Raw genomic sequence first — 19585 nt, 5'->3', positions numbered from 1 at the left:
TAATAGTTCATAAAAGGTTTCCAAAGTTGAGTACAAGAACTATATATAAAAAATGAACAATACCGACAACAATAAACATAACTTGAGCAGCAGGTTGTAGGAGAAGCAGGGTCGCAGAAGCACAGCGTAGTAGAGCAGAAGTTGTTGTTGTATTATGCTTCAGGACTCACCCTCCTTATATAAGAGGCTCCGGGTGCTCGGATCCCTTCTGGGCGCCTGGACAGTGATGTAGCTTAGCCAACCAGTGAGCTCCACCTACGACGGCTGTGTCAAGATGAAATTTGCCTTCTGGGCACTCGAACCAGTTCTGGGCGCCCAGACCAACTCCGGGCGCCTGGATCCCTTTCGGGCGCCCGGACCACCTTTCTCCAAAATGTCCTTCTCTTGCAAGAAAGAGTTAGTCCGAGGCAAAAATAATAATTTAAACTTCCCTGCAAAATAGAAGTTAGCACAATAGAAGAAGAGCAATAATTAGATTCCGTCTTACCGAGACCAGAATCTAGTCAAGATCTCAACTTAGAGTTTCGAAATAGTTCTAAGTTGGATCGCCGGCTAAATTCGCTAACCAAGAACGCGTCTTCACCAAGTTACTCCCCTCCAGTGACTTACCTTAACTTATTTGCCAGACGTCCGGTCAGCCCGTCGACCCGTCTGGACTTTGTACCAGCTATCAGGTCAGCCCGTTGACCTAGCTGGACTTCGTGCCAGACATTCGATCAGCTCGTTGACCAGTCTGGGCTTCTCCTGCAACATTGAGTTAGCATAATAAATGAAACAATACAATAAACTTAGGGTTACCTCCCTAGGGTTGCCTAGTTTCACTCACTAGGACTTCCATTCTCTGGCTTCACTCACCAGGACTTCCTCCACCTAGCTTCACTTACTAGGGCCTGACTTTACTCACCAGGACTTTCTCCACCCGTCGACCCGTCTGGATTTCGTGCCAGCTATCAGGTCAGCCCGTTGACCTAGCTGGACTTCGTGCCAGACATTCGATCAGCCCATTGACCAGTATGGGCTTCTCCTGCAACATTGAGTTAGCATAATAAATGAAACAGTACAATAAACTTAGGGTTACCTCCCTAGGGTTGCCTAGCTTCACTCACTAGGACTTCCATTGTCTGGCTTCACTCACCAGGACTTCCTCCACCTAGCTTCACTTACTAGAGCCTGACTTTACTCACCAGGACTTTCTCCACCTAACTTCACTCACTAGGGTTCGGCTTCACTCACCGGAACTTCCACCACCTAGCTTCACTCACTAGGGCCCGACTTTACTCACTGGGACTTCCACTTTGCCTAACCTTTGGTTAGAACTTACTATAGGTGATCGGTGGTCGTCTTGAAGGGGGGTTGGATAGACGGCACTCCCAAATCTCGCTTTCTACAATGTTAGCTTGCGCAGCGGAATACAAACAAAAACAAACAAGCTAAAGACTAAAACTAAGAAAGGAAATGCAAACCGCTAACACGTTCGTTTAACGTGGTTCGGAGATTAGGGCTCCTACTCCACGGCTGTCCGTAAGGTGGATGATCCCTATCCGTCGGTGGATTAGCCCCCGGCAAACTCTGGTTATCTCAAGTCGCTCCTTGTGGGTGGAGAAACCTCACCACAACACTCACAAGCATTTGAGAACTAGTAGCTACTAATTAGGGTTTACCACCACTAATTTCGTCAAGGATAACCAAGCTTCCAAGCCTTGGTTAAATAGGTCGCAGGTTGAAAACCCCGCCTACTAGTCGACTGCTAAAACTTGTAGTTGACTGCCCTCTGTGGAAATTCGACCGTTACATCCCAACGGCTCGATATCAGTCGACTGCTAAAACTAGCAGTCGACTGTTCCACACTGGTCGAGCGAACAGAAACATTCTGTTCGCTCCCAGTTGACTGCCCCAATCGACTACATCAGTCGACTAGTGAAACTAGCAGTCGACTGGTACCCGAGTACAGTCTCTCAGCACTCGGACCCTCACCCTTATGACTCATTTGACGCTTCCTTCGTAGCCTCAACCTCTTGCCTTCAAGTCTACTTCCTTTGGCTCTCGTCCCTCGGATGCATTCAAGCTCGCGGCTCGTCCCCAATGTCATCCTTCACGTATGCCTCGAAGTCGCTTCTCTCGGCCCTTGTCCTTGCTGCCTTGTCCACGGTCCCTCGGATGTTCCATCCTTCACCAGACCCGAAGCCGTCAACCTGAATCACATGTGTATCCTGCAAACCTGCACACTCATATACACATATCAAATACAGGGGTGAACCTAACTCAAACCTTTTGCCCAAACACCAAAACACATGGTCGCACGAACCATTTTGATTGCTCCAACAATCTCCCCCTTTTTGATGTTTGGCAATACGTTTAAGTTAGGGAAAACAAATAGCAAATATACATGCTAAAAACAATGGACTTACGATGCCAAGGCTACACACTTGGACTTACACCTCCGAATGGACTTACGATACCAAAGCTACACACTTGGACTTATAACGCTGAAACAATGCAACATGCATTGGAACCTATCCCAAGGCTTCCCCTACACCTAAGCTCCCCGTTGAGCTAGGAATTTTACTACAGGGCTATTTATGAACCTATCCCAAGACCCCCCTAACCTACGCTCCCCATTGAGTTAGGATTTCCATTACCACAAAGGTATTTTCATGTTTTCCCAACTAAACCTTACTTCTCCCCCTTTACCTAACATCCAAAAAGTTCTCCAACAAAGTCCCAATTATTGAAAACTTGTCACCAAATTGACCCTAAACTCATGCATTCATCCCCCATGGATTTCATATACCTCAACGAGTTGACCCGGTCACAAACTAATGTTGAAAACAGCTTCAGATTGGTATCAGTCGACTGCCTCAGTCGACTGCCCTTATCGAAATAGCACACAGAACCATTATGTGTCCAATTTTCACTGTTACCAGTCGATTGGTAACTGTACCAGTCAACTGGCACACTATTTTTCTCCCTTTTCAACATTCTGAACCCAATTTCAGAAATACATAGAAAATTCCACAGACATCCAAAAATCCCCAAATTTTGTGGAGAAGTCTGTTTTACCCATGTCTACTTGGGAAAAATACATTAAAAAATATATCTATCACCAATCCTAAGATTGACACAAAATCCAAAACTAGCAAAATGGTTCAATTGAACCTTTACCTAAAGTCCTAGTTTTGACTTCCTCTTGATGTATTTACCCATACTAACCCATAATGCATCTATAACATTGGTTTATATGGCATCTATACATCCAAAACCAATTATCATGCTATATGACCCCAATGTCATATTTCTAGGCATGAAGCACAACTCAATTGTGTCAAAATCCTAGATTTGAGACTCAAGTTCGTCTCCAAACCACTTGGCACATTCCATGGCTCGTCTAGACTCCCAAGTAAATCCCACCTGAGATTCATTGGCCATGGGTCCCAACTTGACTCTTTGAGCTCCCCTAGAGCTCTTAACTTTAGCCACCTCCCTAGGTGACTCATCCACAATTGCTAGGCCACATCGGTGCACCTCCGGTGGCACTTGGTTTACAAACCTAACCTTTTTAACCTTGGGCACCTTGTCCTTGGTTAATTTAACCTTACCATTAAATACTTTCCCTTTCCATTTATTGGCTTCTCCTTACTATAGTCATATGCAACCCTAGCATAAGCCTTTTTCCTAGCATTGGAGATACTAGATCGGTATCCTAAACCTGATCTATCATTGTTGGGTCTTTGGCTACCCAACACCATGCTTAACCCTTTAGATCCAACATTGAATCTATCTAGGGTTTTCTTCAATTGATCAAGCTTTGCTTTCAAAGCTTGATTTTCCCTTTCTAGGTTCCTAAACCTAGAGTTAACATATCCACCATGGACATTCCTAGACCTATCCACTTTTCTAGGCATATGTCTCCCCTTCTTGGGATTAATACCTTGGGTCTCCTTAGGTCTATCATTTCTAGAGTTATCATGAATGGATACCTTAGGGTTTTGATCTACATTAACCCTACTTCTATCATGATATCTAAATCTGAAATTTTTCATTGCTACATAATGATTATCATTATTTTTTCTAGCATGCATGGAGGAGTTTAAATTTGAATTAAACTTCAAGTTAGGATATACCTCCCTTACCCTTGAAGCTCCCCCTTAATTTGAGTTCTTCTTCTTCTTCTCCCACTTCTTTAAATGCGCAAGCTTCTTGATCTCCCTCTTCTTGGGACATTTTGTGTGATAGTGCCCCTTCTCCCCACATGTGAAGCATACGATACGCATTCTCCTTCTTTGAGCTTCTTCATTCCTACAACCCTTGTTAGTATTCAAATTAACTTGAATGGGTTTAGGAGTTACCTCTTTCTTACCCAATGGATGTCTACTCTTGTAGTACCCATTTTCATTGTACCCAAAGCATATTATGTGGACCTTTGACTTTCCTTCGGTGGAGGTGCTCGCTAGGTTGACTTCCAAGACTTCTTCTTCTTCTTCACTTATCTTAGATTCTTCTTCAACCTTTTAGGATATAGATGCTACCTCATCTTCCTCATCCACACTTGTGGATGGCCTCTCTTCATCCTTCTCCTCCTCGAAAGTTAAGCATGAATCGACTTCCGGTTGCTCCTCCTCTACTTGAGCCACATCTTCATTTTCTTCGGATTTTCTTTCTTCTTGTGTAGGCATGAGTTCTTTCCCTTGAACTTTCATCAATTTGCTCCACAATTCATGGGCATTCTTGTATTCACCTACATCACTTAACACATTAGAAGGCAAAAATATCTACCAAAATTGATATTACCTTATTGTTTGCCTTTGACTGTGTGGTTTGCTCTTCCGTCCAATGTCATGGTCGGAGTTTCTTCCCTTTCTTGTCCTTCGGGACTTCAAATGGTTCCTCAACAACCATTATAGTATCCCAATCCGTCTCGAGGAAGTTCTTCATCTTCACCATCCACAAGGGGATGCCCCATAAACTTCCTCCTTCGAACTTTAGTGGTTCTATATATCAAGCCGGTCATCCTTGTTTCCTTGGAGATTAGTCCAATGGAGAGCGACCTCGCTCTGATACTACTTGTAGGTGATCGGTGGTCGGCTTGAAGGGGGGTTGGATAGATGACACCCCCAAATACTCGCTTTCTACAATGTTAGCTTGTGCAGTAGAATACAAACAAGCTAAAGACTAAAACTAAGAAAGGAAATGCAAACCGCTAACACGTTCGTTTAACGTGGTTCGGAGATTAGGGCTCCTACTCCATGGTTGTCCGTAAGGTGGGTGATCCCTATCCGTCGGTGGATTAGCCCCCGACAAACTCCGGTTATCTCAAGTCCTTCCTTGTGGGTGGAGAAACCTCACCACAACACTAACAAGCACTTGAGAACTAGTTGACTACTAATTAGGGTTTACCACCACTAATTTCGTCAGGGATAACCAAGCTTCCAAGCCTTGGTTATATAGGCCGCGGGTTGAAAACCCCACCTACCAGTCGACTGCTAAAACTTGTAGTCAACTATCCTCTGTGGAAATTCGACCATTACATCTCAACGACTCGATACCAGTCGACTGCTAAAACTAGCAGTCGACTACTCCACACTGGTCGAGCGAACAGAAGCATTCTATTCGCTCCCAGTCGACTGCCCCAATCGACTGCACCAATCGACTGGTACTCGAATACAGTCTCTCAGCACTCGGACTCTCACCCTTACGACTCATTTAACGCTTCCTTCGCAGCCTCGACCTCTTGCCTTCAAGCCTACTTCCTTTGACTCTCATCTCTCGGATGCATTCAAGCCCGTGACTCGTCCCCAATGTCATCCTTCACGTATGCCTCGAAGTCGCTTCCCTCAACCCTTGTCCATGTTGCCTTGTCCACGGTCCCTCGGATGCTCCATCCTTCACCGGACCCGAAGCCGTCAACCTGAGTCACATGTGTATCCTGCAAACCTACATACTCACATACATATATCAAATATAGGGGTGAACCTAACTCAAACCCTTTGCCCAAACACCAAAACACATGGTCATACGGACCATTGGGATTGCTCCAACACTTACCTTTACTAGTCATCTAGTCCTGACTAGACTTTTCAAAACACATGGTCATACGGACCATTGGGATTGCTCCAACACTTACCTTTACTAGTCATCTAGTCCTGACTAGACTTTTCTCTCTCAAATATCAAGTCCCTGTTTAGGTCAACCCTTGGTCATATTGTCAAACATCAAAACCCTAGAGGTCGATTGCACCAACAACTAGCTCCTAAAAGGATGCCGAAAGATATTCTACTCTGTCTGTTGCTTGGCCTAGAGGAATAGCCGCTCGATCAAAACTCCACTGTCCCCGTGTTGTCTGCTGTCGAGCCGAGCGAGATAGCCACTCGGTCGGAAGTCCACTGTCCAAGTGTTGTCTATTGCTGGGCCGAGTGGGAAAGCCGCATGACCGGAAGTCCACTACCGCATTCTCTGTTGATAGGTCGAGCGGGATAGCCGCTTGGCCGGAAGTATACTATCCGTGTGCTCGGCTGATGTTGATTTTGTTGTTAGGCCGAGCAGAGGAGTAACTTGGCTGAAGTTGAACTCTGTCGATGCCATGCCTTGTTGTCTAGCCAAGCGGGGTAGCTGCTCGGCTCAGTTTCTGCACATCATTCTCCCTTGAGCGTCGTTTGTTTGAATGCTCCTCGTGTCGAGGGAAACGGTGGATTAGATCCTTCTCCTTGGTCGGGGCATGCTTCATCTGATCGACCGGTGCCATATACGCGTTGACTGCCTTGACTTTGACCTCCTTTGACCTCCACCGTGGCAGCAGGGTAGGGTCCCTTATCATCATCGCATCACAAGTCTCCCCCTCAAGTCTAGTCGAAGGAGGCTGTAGTCCGACTGACTGGACAATTGTGTGAGCCGATTTCCTCCCGACCGGCCTTCCCACAGACGACACCAAATATGATCATGTCTGAAAGTTGATGAGATGGATGCTGGGGATGTGGCGCTCCTACTGACCTCCTGTGGACTTCACTCCCACCTACAACACAAGTAGTGTCAGTACCGAGCCAGGAAAGGGGTCCCCGGCGATGGCCCTCCGACCCTCAAGTCAGTCTCCGGCGAAGAAGAAGAAGAAGCAGTAAACAAAGCAACAAGAATTGTAGTGCAACAATAAGCTATCGCATGTAACGCGTACCTCCGCCGATGCTTGGACCCCCCTTTATATAAAGCTCCTGTAGCGTGCATGCACGCTTCCCAAGGTGGCTCATGTCTCAAAGCTTTCCCTAAAAAGATGTGTTAGTAAAGCATCCCTGACACAGTACCTTAACGGGTTGAACATATCTTTGAAGTGACAGTGGAAGCTTTCACCGTACGATCTCCGTCTGACCATGCCACCTGTCAGCGGCACTAGCTCCCAAAAGGATATCGAAAGATATCCTGATGTGTCTGTTGCTTGGTCGAGCGGAATAGTCGCTCGGCCGGAACTCCACTGTCCACGTGCTATCTGCTATCGGGCCGAGTGGGATAGCCGCTCGGTCAGAAGTCCACTTTCCAAGTGTTGTCTGTTGCCGGCCCGAGTGGGAAAGCCGCTCGGTCGAAGTCCACTACCGCATTCTCTATTGCTGGGCTGTGCGGGATAGCTGCTCGACCAGAAGTATACTGTACGCGTGCTCAGCTGCTGTTGATTCTGTTGTCAGGTCGAGCAGAGGAGCCGCTCAGCCGAAGTTGAACTCTGTCGATACCATGCCTCGCTATCTAGCCGAGCGGGGTAACCGCTCAGCTCAGTTTTTTCACATTATTCTCCCTTGAGCGTTGGGTATTTGAGTGCTCCCCGTGTCGAGGGCAACGGTGGATCAGATCCTTCTCTCTGGTCGGGGCATGCTTCACCCGACCAATCAGTGCCATATACGCGTTGACCGCCTTGACTTTGACCTCCATAGTAGCAACAACGTAGGGTCCCTCATCATCGCCGCATTACAAGCCTCCCTCTTAAGTCTAGTTGAAGGAGGTTGTAGTCCGACTGACTGGACAATTGTGTGAGCCTATTCCCACCCGATCGACCTTCGACATTGTGTGTTTTCTATTCGAGAGGTGACTTCACCCTGCCGGCCGACCAATTGAAGTTTGTCGTTCGGCTGTAGGTGAGTTCCATTAAGTCGATCAGCATGACATGCCTTCATACTTGAGCTTCTTTTCTGAGACTTTGCTAGGCAAGCGTGATTTGGCTGACGTCACCCAGATTTCTTGGAAATCGTGCAAATCCCTGCGCATTAAGGTTGAGCGCGCTTCCATGTCGCCATTAAATGTTGACCCATGATGGTGTGCCATGTGTCACCTCCGCTGCCGCCGATTGCCTGATGTGATAGGCATGATGTGACGTTTGACGGTTTTAATTCAACGATGAAATCTTGGCCTAGATTTCCGCGACCTAGATCGGATGGCTCTGGTCAGCCAAGCTCGATCCTTATAAGCCCGCTACGTTGCTTCATTTACACACTTCTTCGAGTTCAAGTTCTCCGGCAGCCATATGTTCCCGTTTCCTTCGTTCTCCGATGATCCTCTGTTCCGGTGCATCCTTAGCTCCCCGACGACCTTCTTTATAGTAAGCTTTCTTCCAATCGCGGCCATCTTAGTGCTTTTCAGCCTTTCTTTTTGTTCTGATAGTATTCCAGCAACCTTTTCGATCACATTTCTTCCCCTCAACCTCCTTTCTATTTTTTGCTTTCGCGATGGCAAGTTCTTCTCAGCCGTCTTCCTCTGTCCCTGGACTCTGGTACAAATTCATGGAGTCTAGGTTTGATGGGGGTGATGCTGAGAGGCTGCGAGATGTCTTTGAAATTCCTTCCGATCATCAGATTATTCTGCCTTCTTCATCCGATCGGCCAAACTTTTCGCCAACCAACTATATCTGCTTCTTCGGGAATCAGTTTATCGCTGGCCTGCGATTTCCCCTTCATCCCTTCATTCTTGCAGTATGTAAATATTGTCATATTTCCCTTAATCAACTTGTGCCGAACTCCTTCCGACTGTTGTGTGGCGTTGTTGTTTTGTTTCATCTGCACGACACCCCCCTTACTCCCTGGGTCTTCCACTATTTTTGCTATCCCAAACTGTCCGATCCGGGAGATTTCCTCTTCCAGTCTCGAGTCAGTTTAGTTTTCTTCGACAAGATGCCGACCTCCAACAAGCACTGGAACGAGTAGTTTTTTCTTCATGCATCTTCCAGAGGGGCTAGACTTCCCGACCAGTTGGCAGCTTGAATTGGCGCCTCAACCTCCCCTAAAAAGCTACAAGAGCCGATCAAACTACTTGAATGCAGCCTCCATGAAAGCCGGTCAGAAATATGACATCCATAAGATGCTGCTGGAGGGTGTCCTGCATATCTTCAGCCTGAGTCCAATCCGCACCCGACTACCGACCAGCCTAGGTATGAAGCTTCTTTAATTTTTTTTTCCTTTGATGCTAATTGATTTCTCTTTTGCAACCGAAGTTATGATGTGAGCACGTCTGGACGGCAGGGCAAAGCTCAAGGACGTCGCGATCAATGCGGCAACTATTGAGGAACTGGTGAGCCGCAGCCTGCAGCCGGTCGGCTCACATGAAGAGCCCCAAGATGAGGGTGATGTGATGCCCACTGTGGTGGGCGAAGGGACAACCAGCTGGACTCTTAGTGTTGGGGCGGCTGAGGGTTAGCAACAGCCCCCCGAGCAGCTGAAGTCCGTCCGCGTTGAGGGAGCATCCGGCTCGGCTTCCTCAAGAGAGCCGTTGATCCATCGAAAAAGGTGTCACGCGGAGTCTTCTTCGCATTCCGCTTCCTCGGGGGTGAGGACTACCGAGCGGGTCGAGACTTCGACCCCTATTCCAGAGACTGCGGTCGCTACATCATCCGACCGGACTCCCTCATTAGCTGAGCTACCACAGGGAACCCTCGCCGCACCTCTGATGGCCTTCATGCCGCCACCTTTGAAGCCCTCAAAGGTTAAGAAGTCCAGCATCCGACCAGCGTCTGCGTCTCGCTTGTCTGGTCGGGCGACCTCGGCGCAATCGGCCTCGAGCGGCCAACGCCACATAACGGTGATCCTCCATCTACCCACCGAAGAGTATAGCGAGCTGAGCGTCAAGTCTCGAGGCACCGAACATTAGATCATCATCCAGGGATTGCTCGCTAAAATCTGTGAGGACACCTGAGCTCGTGCGGCGATGATGCCTCCGGGCGTGCTCGCTAACAGCCACACCTAGATATCCACTGGGGTAAGTGTTCCCTTTGTTATACTTTCTTACCTTACTTCTGCTCGTCACTGACCCCTTCTTGCTTGTTGTGTGCAATACTGGGTGGAGAGCCTGGCCATGTGCCACAGGCTCACGTTTTTGGAGGAGGAAGTAAAGCAGTCAAAGGCGTCGAGCAGTCAATCCTCTGTCGCTCAGGAAAAGATAGACGCCGAGGTGGCCAGGTTGCAGGCCACTCTAAAGAAAAGCAACAAACTTCTTGAGGCCGAACGAGCCAAGAGCGTCGGGCAGGCTACTATGCTGGAGTGGCTTAATAAACAGGTCACCACTTTTGACAACAAGATCGAGTCGACGACCTCATGGAAGAATCGAGCCATCGTGGACCTCGATGAAAAGAATAAGGAGGCCCGGGCCCTTACCCAAAATCTTAAGGAGGCCAAAGACTTTTTGGTGGTCGAGCGAAACAACTGCTCGACCGAAGAAACGACCCTTCGTGGCTAAATTACCTCGAAAGATGTTGCGCTAACCGCCGCCAAGGATGAGCTAGAGGACTCCTGAGTGGCTTTGAAGATTTACCAAGACGCCGAGTCAAGTAGGTTTGAGACCAGGAAGCAAGCCTACATCCGATCGGACGCATTCTGGGATAAAGTCACCAACCGGGCACTCCAACTGTTCTATCTGGCGATTGACGAGATGATCAGCCAGCTCCAAAAAGGAGGCCATTTATCAGCTGCTCTGACCAGCAACATCATCAGCCAGGCCAAGCTCACTGCAACTCTGCTGGACGACGCCTTAGACTATCTTGAGTGAGGCCGAGCGTTCCTGAGTGAGGCTGAGCATTCCTGTAAGATACAAAATTTTGAAGTTTAAATGCATGCTCGTTCGTTCAGACGAGCTTTACCTCCTTGCATGTTTTTCAACTCCTTTTGATTATTTCCAAAAGCTCTTGGTCTCGTTCATAATTATTCTATCAGCCGATCGACCCCTCTGGTATTTAAAGTCCATGATTATGCGGTCTCCCACTTGGCCTAGGAGTATTTTAAAAATAGCGTCGAATGGTCGCTATATTCTAAAGACTTTGAGCTTTTAAGTAGCCCAAGCTCACGGTCAGCTGTTCATCGACGCTTGCCTGCTCACTGAGCCTTCGAAGGCTGCTTAACCCGAAAGGGGGGGGGACAAGGAATCAGATAAGCTAGCTCGAGACTAGTGAAGACCGCTCGGCCCCGAACAAAGGAGATATGAGATTCGATAAAATAGCTTACGAAACCAGCAAAGACCACTCAACCTGAACAGGAGAGATATGAGAGTTTCTAACGTTGAGCCCGTGGCTTAAATACAACTTAAACCTGGTCGATCGTCACGGGAGTCTCTGACTCAAGGGTTTATAGTCGCCACTCGATTTCTAGAGCTTGTGGCTCTAATATTCTCAAACCTGGCTGATCGACACGGGAGTCTCTGACTCAAGGGTTTATAGTCGCCTCTCGATTACTGATGAAGACACGCGTTTAACGCCACTTCTCAACATTTTGATGAAGACTCAGATTTAAGGTCGTCGCTCGATCGACGGTGGAGACAAGGGTTTAACGTCGTAGCTCGATGATTTGATGTAGACCTACATTTAACATCGCCGCTCGATGATTTGAGGTAGACTCGCGTTTGACGTCGTCGCTCGATTATTTAATGTAGACCCACGTTTAACGTCGCCGCTCGACGGTTTGATGAAGACTCATGTTTAAGGTCGCCGCTCGACTGTCGGTGGAGACAAAGGTTTAACGTTGCCACTTGACGATTTGGTGTAGACTCGGGTTTAAGGTCGCCACTCAACCGTTGATGGAGACAAGGGTTTAAGGTCGTTGCTCGACCGTCGGTGGAGACAAGGGTTTAACGTCGTCGCTTGACGATTTGATGTAATCTCGGGTTTAAGGTTGTCGCTCGGCCGTCAGTGGAGACAAGGGTTTAACATCCCCGCTCAACGATTTGATATAATCTCGGGTTTAAGGTAGCCACTTGACTGTCAGTGGAGACAAGGATTTAAGATCGCCACTCGACCGTCGGTGGAAACAAGGGTTTAACGTTGTCGCACGACGATTTGATGTAGACCCGTGTTTAACGTCACCGCTCGACAATCTAATGTAGAACCGCGTTTAACGTCGCCGCTCGACGATTTGATATAGACCTGCGTTTAATGTCACCGCTCGACGGTTTGACGAAGACTCAGGTTTAAGGTCGCCGCTCAACCGTCGGTGGAGACAAGGGCTAAACATCGCTGCTCGACGGTTTGGTGTAGACTCGGGTTTAAGGTCGCCGCTCGACCGTTAATGGAGACAAGGGTTTAAGGTCGCCACTCGACCGTCGGTGGAGACAAGGGTTTAACGTTGTCGCTTGACAATTTGATGTAATCTCGGGTTTAAGGTCGTCGCTCGACCGTTGAGGGAGATGCACTTAAAGAGACCTTTGCTTTTTTTTATTCAAACTTTGCCCTACGTTCGTGAGACACACAAAAGATACAAAAAGTACAGTATTCACTTATACACCTCTCATCCAGTCCTGTAGGATTGGAGATGATTCACGCTCTATAGCTGTTCTACCTTCTTCTCATGTTCCCGATCGGTCGTAATTAATATGGTGACCCCTGTCTGACTCCAAGCGCAGATTCTTCCAAGCGCTTCTTGCTTCGGTCTTGACCATCTCGACATAGCATCGCCGAGAGGCCAGCTGATCGCCTCTGACTTCACCCACACAATCGTCCACCGGAAACTTGATCTTTTGGCAGTATGTAGACACCACCGCTCGGAATTCATTGAGAGACGGTCAGCCCAGGATGACGTTGTAAGCCGACTATACGTCCACCACGATGAAGTTTGTGGTCCTAGTTCCCCTCAGTGGCTCTTCTCCGAGCGAGAAGACTAGTCATGCTTGTCCGAGCATCAGTACCTCATTACCCGTGAAGCCGTATAGTGGGGTCATCATGGGCAGTAGCTCATTTCGATGAATTTATAATTGATCGAACGTCTTCTTGAAAATAATGTTCACCGAACTCCCTGTATCAATGAAAGTATGATGAATAGTGTAATTAGTAATTATTGCTCGGATGATGAACACGTCATCGTGAGGGATCTCCACTCCCTCCAAGTCACTTGGGTCGAAGCTAATATGGAGTCCTTCGGCCTTCTCCTTGCTGCATCCCACGACATGGATCTCTAATCGCCGAGCATATGACTTCCTGGCTCGGTTGGAGCCGCCGTCGGTCGGGCCACCGACGATTATGCCATTTCTCCTCGGGCGGCATTGCTCTTATTTTCTTCTCCCCGAGCGGAGTATCTGTTTCGCTTGGCCGGGACTCGGGAGGGGTTGGTGTCATCCCTCTGCTGATGGTGATGGCGCTCGGGCTCCCTTCTTTCTTCCTCTCACCGCCCGATCGATCGATGCCTCTGTCCCCGATTGGGAGTTGGAGATCGGTGGTGGTATCCTCTTAAGGTCAGTCAACTAACGACTGGTATCAGACCGCGACAATCTCGCGTGTTGTGGGTCGGCGATTGGTGAAAGAAGCAAAATATGGGCGTCCATACCTTGCTTCTTGTCGTTTTTGGCCGATCGGAGGCTACATGCTGCACGACATCTGTCCTAGCCTCTTGGTATGGCCGCGCTCCTTCAGCCCTCGACCCTTTGGGTGGCTGATGGCTGCTTGATGGTCGGCGGTCGGTTGGTGTCGAATGCTCGGTTGGCACCTCCTTTCTTCTGGCCGCCCGAGCTTCTTCCACATTGATGTATTCGTTGGCCTTCTTGAGTATGTGGTCGAAGTCCCTGGGTGTCTTCCTGATGAGTGACTAGAAGAAATCTCCCTCGGCGAGCCCCTGGGTGAAGTCATTCATTATGGTCTCGGACGAGACCGAGGGGATGTCCATGGCCACTTGATTGAAGCACTGAATGTACGCTCGGAGCGCTTCCTTGGGCCCTTGCTTCAGGGCGAAGAGGCTGACGCTTGTCTTCTGGTAGCGTCGGCTGTTGGCGAAGTGGTGCTGGAACGCGTCTCGAAAATCCCTGAAACTTTGTATCGAGCCGTCCGACAGTCTTCTGAACCAGTGCTGTGCCAATCCGGAGAGAGTCGTGAGGAAGACACGACACTTCACTCTGTCCATGTATTGGTGCAGCGAGACTTCGTTATCGAACCGATCCAGATGATCATCTGGGTCGGTCAACCCGTTGTATGTCCCGATTGCCAACAGGGTGGAGTGTCGAGGTAGAGGGTCTTATAAGATCTCCTCTAAGAACTGTCTGTTGATATGTTCGGGAGAAGTATTGCTTCGAGGTGCTTTTCCTTTTCGTTTATCCCGAACGAGAGCATTGTCTGAAGATCCCCACTCCTGGTGCGCTTGGGCTATCTCCGAGGGGGTTTGGAACAAGGCGCAATGGAAGGGGATCAGTGCAGGTGGCGCTTCCCCTTGTGTGTCGATCGGCCTTCGGTTCTATCCCTATACGAAAAGTTGGTCCATTCGATCTTCTGGGCCCTCTCGTCTATCGACTGCCGATGTTGCAGGCTGCTGTGTTGGCGATCGGCCAGCACCTGTTATTGTTGGTCGATCATTTTTGCTTCTCGGGTCTGAACAAGCATCTTAAGCTCCTCCTGAGTGAGTGTCACGGTGGTGAGTCGTCCAGTGTCTTCCATCCTCTCGGCTCGGATACAGGTGACGTTCCCACGGACGGCACCAAATATGATCCTGTCCGAAGTCGATGAGACGGATGCTGGGGATGTGGCGCTCCTGCTGACCTCCTGTTGACTTCGCTCCCGCCTGCAACACAAGCAACGTCAGTGCCGAGCCAGGGAAGGGGTTCCCGGTGATGGCCCTCCAACGCTCAAGTCAGTCTTCGACGAAGAAGAAGAAGCAGAAAACGGAGCAACAAGAACTGTAGCGCAACAGTAAGCTATCACATGTAACGCGTACCTCCACCGATGCTTGGACCCCCTTTATATAGAGCTCTTGTAGCGCATGTGCACGCTTCCCAAGGTGGGCACGCATCTCAAAGCTTTCCTTGAAAACACATGTCAGTAAAGCGTCTCTGATACAACATCTTAACGGGCCAAGCATATCTCTAAAGTGACAGTGGGAGCTTCCGCCATATATACGATCCTCCGTCTGACCATGTCGTCTATCAGTGGCACTAGCTCCCAAAAGGATGTCGAAAGATATCCTGCTGTGTCTATTGCTTGGCCGAGCGGAATAGCCACTCGGCCAGAACTTTACTGTCCACGTGTTGTTTGTTGTCGGGCCGAGTGGGATAGCCACTCGACCGGAAGTCCACTGTCCAAGTGTTGTCTGTTGCCGGGCCGAGCGGGAAAATCGCTCGGTCGGAAGTCCACTACCGCATTCTCTGTTGCTGGGCTGAGCGGGATAGCCGATCGGTCGGAAGTATATTATCCGTGTGTTCGTCTGATGTTGATTCTGTTGTCAGGCCGAACAGAGGAGGCACTCGGTCGAAGTTGAACTTTATCGATGTCATGTCTCACTGTCTGGCTAAGCGAGGTAGCCACTCGGCTCGGTTTCTACATATCATTTTCCCTTGAGCGTCGGGTGTTTGAATGCTCCCTGTGTCGAGGGCAACGATATGGATCAGATCCTTCTCCCTGGTCGGGGCATGCTTCGTCCGACCGGCCGATGCCTTATACGCGTTGATCGTCTTGACTTTGATCTATTTTGACCTTCTTTGACTTCCACTGTGGTAGCACGATAGAATCTCTCATCATCACCGCATCATCTATAATTATGTATTTTTTCCCATGAAGTTGGAGTTTTTTTATTTTATTCTCCTCTTGCATGTAGAGTGAATTCTTCTCCCACCATTCTTTTTCCAAGTAAGAGTTGCGCCTCGTTGACGATGGTCTGGATGAAGAGGAACAGAATCCTGAGGAAGGCGACGACGGAGCCTGACGGCTAGGAGCAGAGGCATAGTCGCGAACTCGACGTGGCCTAGTTGGAGGTCGTACGTAGCGGACGAAGCCTGGATGGAAGTCCCACCGGTTGACGCACTCCCACCGGTTGTAGAGAAGACGAGAGGGCCGGTGTCGACGCACTCCCACCGGTTGCAGAGAGGGAGGAGGTCATACAGGCGGACATCGGGCCCGTAGCGAGCTTCGCCATGAGGCGGAGAGGAGGGCGACGGCGGAGGTGGGTGGCGATAAATTGTGCCCGGAGAAGACACGTGGCAACGCGCATGGGGCGTTGGTGAAGCGCGACGCCTCGTTACCTTTACCGACCCAATTCCAGAACTCAAGACAGTTCGTTCGTTCTGAAGCCGACTGAAAATGACGTCAAAAATTGGGACAAAAATTTTTAAAAAAAACATTCTTTTATACAAATAATTCGTGTGTGTGTGTATATATATATATATATATATATATATATATATCGTTCGTTCTGAAGCCGACTGAAAATGACGTCAAAAATTGGGACAAAAAATTTTAAAAAAAGCATTCATTTATACAAATAATTCGAATATATATATATATATACCTTAGAATGATACGATCACTCTAGTCTTGGCCAAGGGTACAACCCCGGTCCTTCGACTTAAGAGGCCCTGGGCGAAATAATAAAATGAGATCCCAAATGAATTTCTAATAATATATAATTTATCTACAATGACTTCTTCTAACATTTCTATTTGCAAAATCTTCTATAATATTATCAGTTTCAAGATTTTCCAAGATGTCTTTCTCAATACATAAAATTGTCAATCTATTTAATCTTTCTTGAGACATTGACGATCTCATATATGTTTTTAATAATTTTAATTTTGAAAAACTCCATTCAGCCGATGCTACATTATCATATTTGGTAAAGTCGTTTGTAATATTTTTAATTCAGTAAATAAATCATCTAACTCAACATCTGATGAGTTGTCATGAGTTAGAGTAGATTTTAAATTGACACAATATTTTCTTAATTCATCATCATCCAAAGTTCTTAATGTTTTTGAATCAAATAAAAAACCAAAAATATTTTCAAAGGTTTTCATTTGCTCGAATCTACATTTTAAAGAAGCAATTGTCATGTCCACAACAACAATAAAATAGTCAATTCTAAAAGACTCTTCTAATGATAGTGAAACTTCATTATCTACTCTTTCATTAAATTGTTTTTTCCTAAAAATATGGCACTTTGTTGTAAATATTGGCTCTATATTCATATCTAATGCAAGATTCTTAGCAATAGTCAAACTTGCAGCATAACCATCATTCCTATACTTTTCAAAAAATGAGATTACACCTTCTAATTGTTTCATGGTAGAGTCTATGCACATAGATTTTGATTGTAATTTCTTACTCACCATGTTTATAGCAAATAAGATATCATACCAAATGACCATACCAAGTAAAAATTTACATTTTTCGATTGAATTAGCTAAACTTTCAGCTTCACTTATTGACTTTGCATCATCACAAATATTATTTAATTCAAGTAAAGCTGCTCTCACTTCCACAATTTGAAATCTAATAGCTTGAACACTTTTAATACGACTTTCCCAACGAGTATTCGACAAAGATTTGACGGTTAATCCCTTCACATTATTAAGTAAAATTTTCTATCTCTTAGGAGAACTTGAAAATAATGTGTATATACGTTGCACTACTCCAAAAAAAGAAACAGCTTTAACACAAGAATGAGTCATATCACTAAGAGTTAGATTAAGACTATGACAAGCACATGGCATATACAACGCTCTTGGATTTATTTCAAGTAACCTCTTTTGAACTCCTTGGTGTTTTCCTTTCATATTGGAACCATTATCATAACCTTGACCTCTAATATTTTCAATACTAAGATCAAGTGATTTTAACACATTTTGTAATTCGTTAAAAAGTCCTAAACCTAATGTATCGTCTACTTTTAGAAACTCTAAAAAGTATTCCTCTATTTTCACTTTATTACCTAACATATTAACACATCGTACTATAAAAGTCATTTGTTCTTGATGACTTATATCTAGGGTACAATCAAGAATTATTGAAAAATATTTCACTTCTTTAATTTTATTAATGATAACACTTTTAACATTATTAGCTAAAATAGAAATCAACTCATTATGAATTTTATGACCTAGGTAATGATAATGAATTTCATTACTTTGAATACGTCTAATATGATCTTGCATCACATAATCGAATTCAGCAATCATTTCAATCAACCCCAAAAAATTTCCATTATTGTCTTGATAAAGTTTTTCATTAGATCCTCGAAAAGCCAAACAACGTTTAGAAAGACATTTTACAGTTGCTATTATTCTTGTTATAACTTGTCTCCAACGCTCTTTTTCTTTGGAAATTTCTCATTGTAGGTCTTTATCAATTGTTAGATTTTTATCTAATCGCATTTTTAATTCATTCCAAGTGTTCATGTTAGTTATATGTTCAATAGTGTTTTCATGTTCTTTAAGTCGTTCGCTAAGATGTTTCCAATCTCTAAATCCATCCTTTGCTAGTGAACTTCTATTGTTTTCAGATTTAAACAACTTGCAACAAAATTAATAAACTTTATCCACATATTTACTGTAAACCAACCACTTTCGGTCTCTTATTTCTCCATTACTTAAATGTCTAGAATAATGAGCACAAGAAAAATGCCTAGAAGTGTCGTCCAAAGGATATATAATATATATTCATTTCTCTTATAGGCCCTTTTTCAACTAAAATATCACGTGCATTGTTATCAAAATTATCCCAATTTCTTGGATCATATATATCAAGTGAAGAAATAAATTGTTCATCAATGTCAATATTCTCATTATCTACCCTATTTAAAATATTTTCATGCTCACTCAAATTTTCTTTCTTCATTAACATTGTGAATCTCATTACACTCATCTACATCATTCACAGTCATAGTTGAATTTTGTGCATTTCCATCATCATGAGAACTTTTAATAAAGAATTTATTAATAGCACCTCTTTGTGATTCAGTCAATTGTTCTAGTTTTTTTCTTTTTTTTCCTTTTCTCACATCCAGAAAGATGTTTTTTAGGCAACATATTATAATATACAAAACCACAACAATTATAAAAAAAATAGATAATTCAAATTATTTCACTAGTAAAGGAATAATAGCACTTGGAATATGATAGTTTTCAATATTAATGGAAATGTCCTAGGTCATTAAGTTAAGCACCTCATCAAACAACACCTGTTAAAAAAAAATTAAATCATTATCAAATTAAAACTAATTAGTAAAATTATGATACTTAAAGAAACAACAATACTAATTATAACAACACAAGTTCAAGCGCATAAGTTCAAGCAGAGTAAGTACTTTAGAGGTTTCTTGAACAACCAAGAGCATAAAAAACATTATGAATTTCTATTTCTCATAGAGTAAGTGCTCCACTGCTATAATTCTCT

At 45.7% G+C, this 19585-nt stretch overlaps 1 pseudogene; it reads right to left on the bottom strand.

Annotated features, from left to right (window-relative positions):
* LOC121979842 overlaps nucleotides 1-19218 on the bottom strand; it is a 43820-nt pseudogene extending 24602 nt beyond the window's left edge.
* Between the last annotated feature and the right edge of the window lie 367 nt (nucleotides 19219-19585).

This window comes from Zingiber officinale, chromosome 5A (assembly GCF_018446385.1).
Source record: "Zingiber officinale cultivar Zhangliang chromosome 5A, Zo_v1.1, whole genome shotgun sequence".
Classification (NCBI taxonomy): Eukaryota; Viridiplantae; Streptophyta; class Magnoliopsida; order Zingiberales; family Zingiberaceae; genus Zingiber; species Zingiber officinale.
This window is presented reverse-complemented; position numbering and strand designations above follow the sequence as displayed.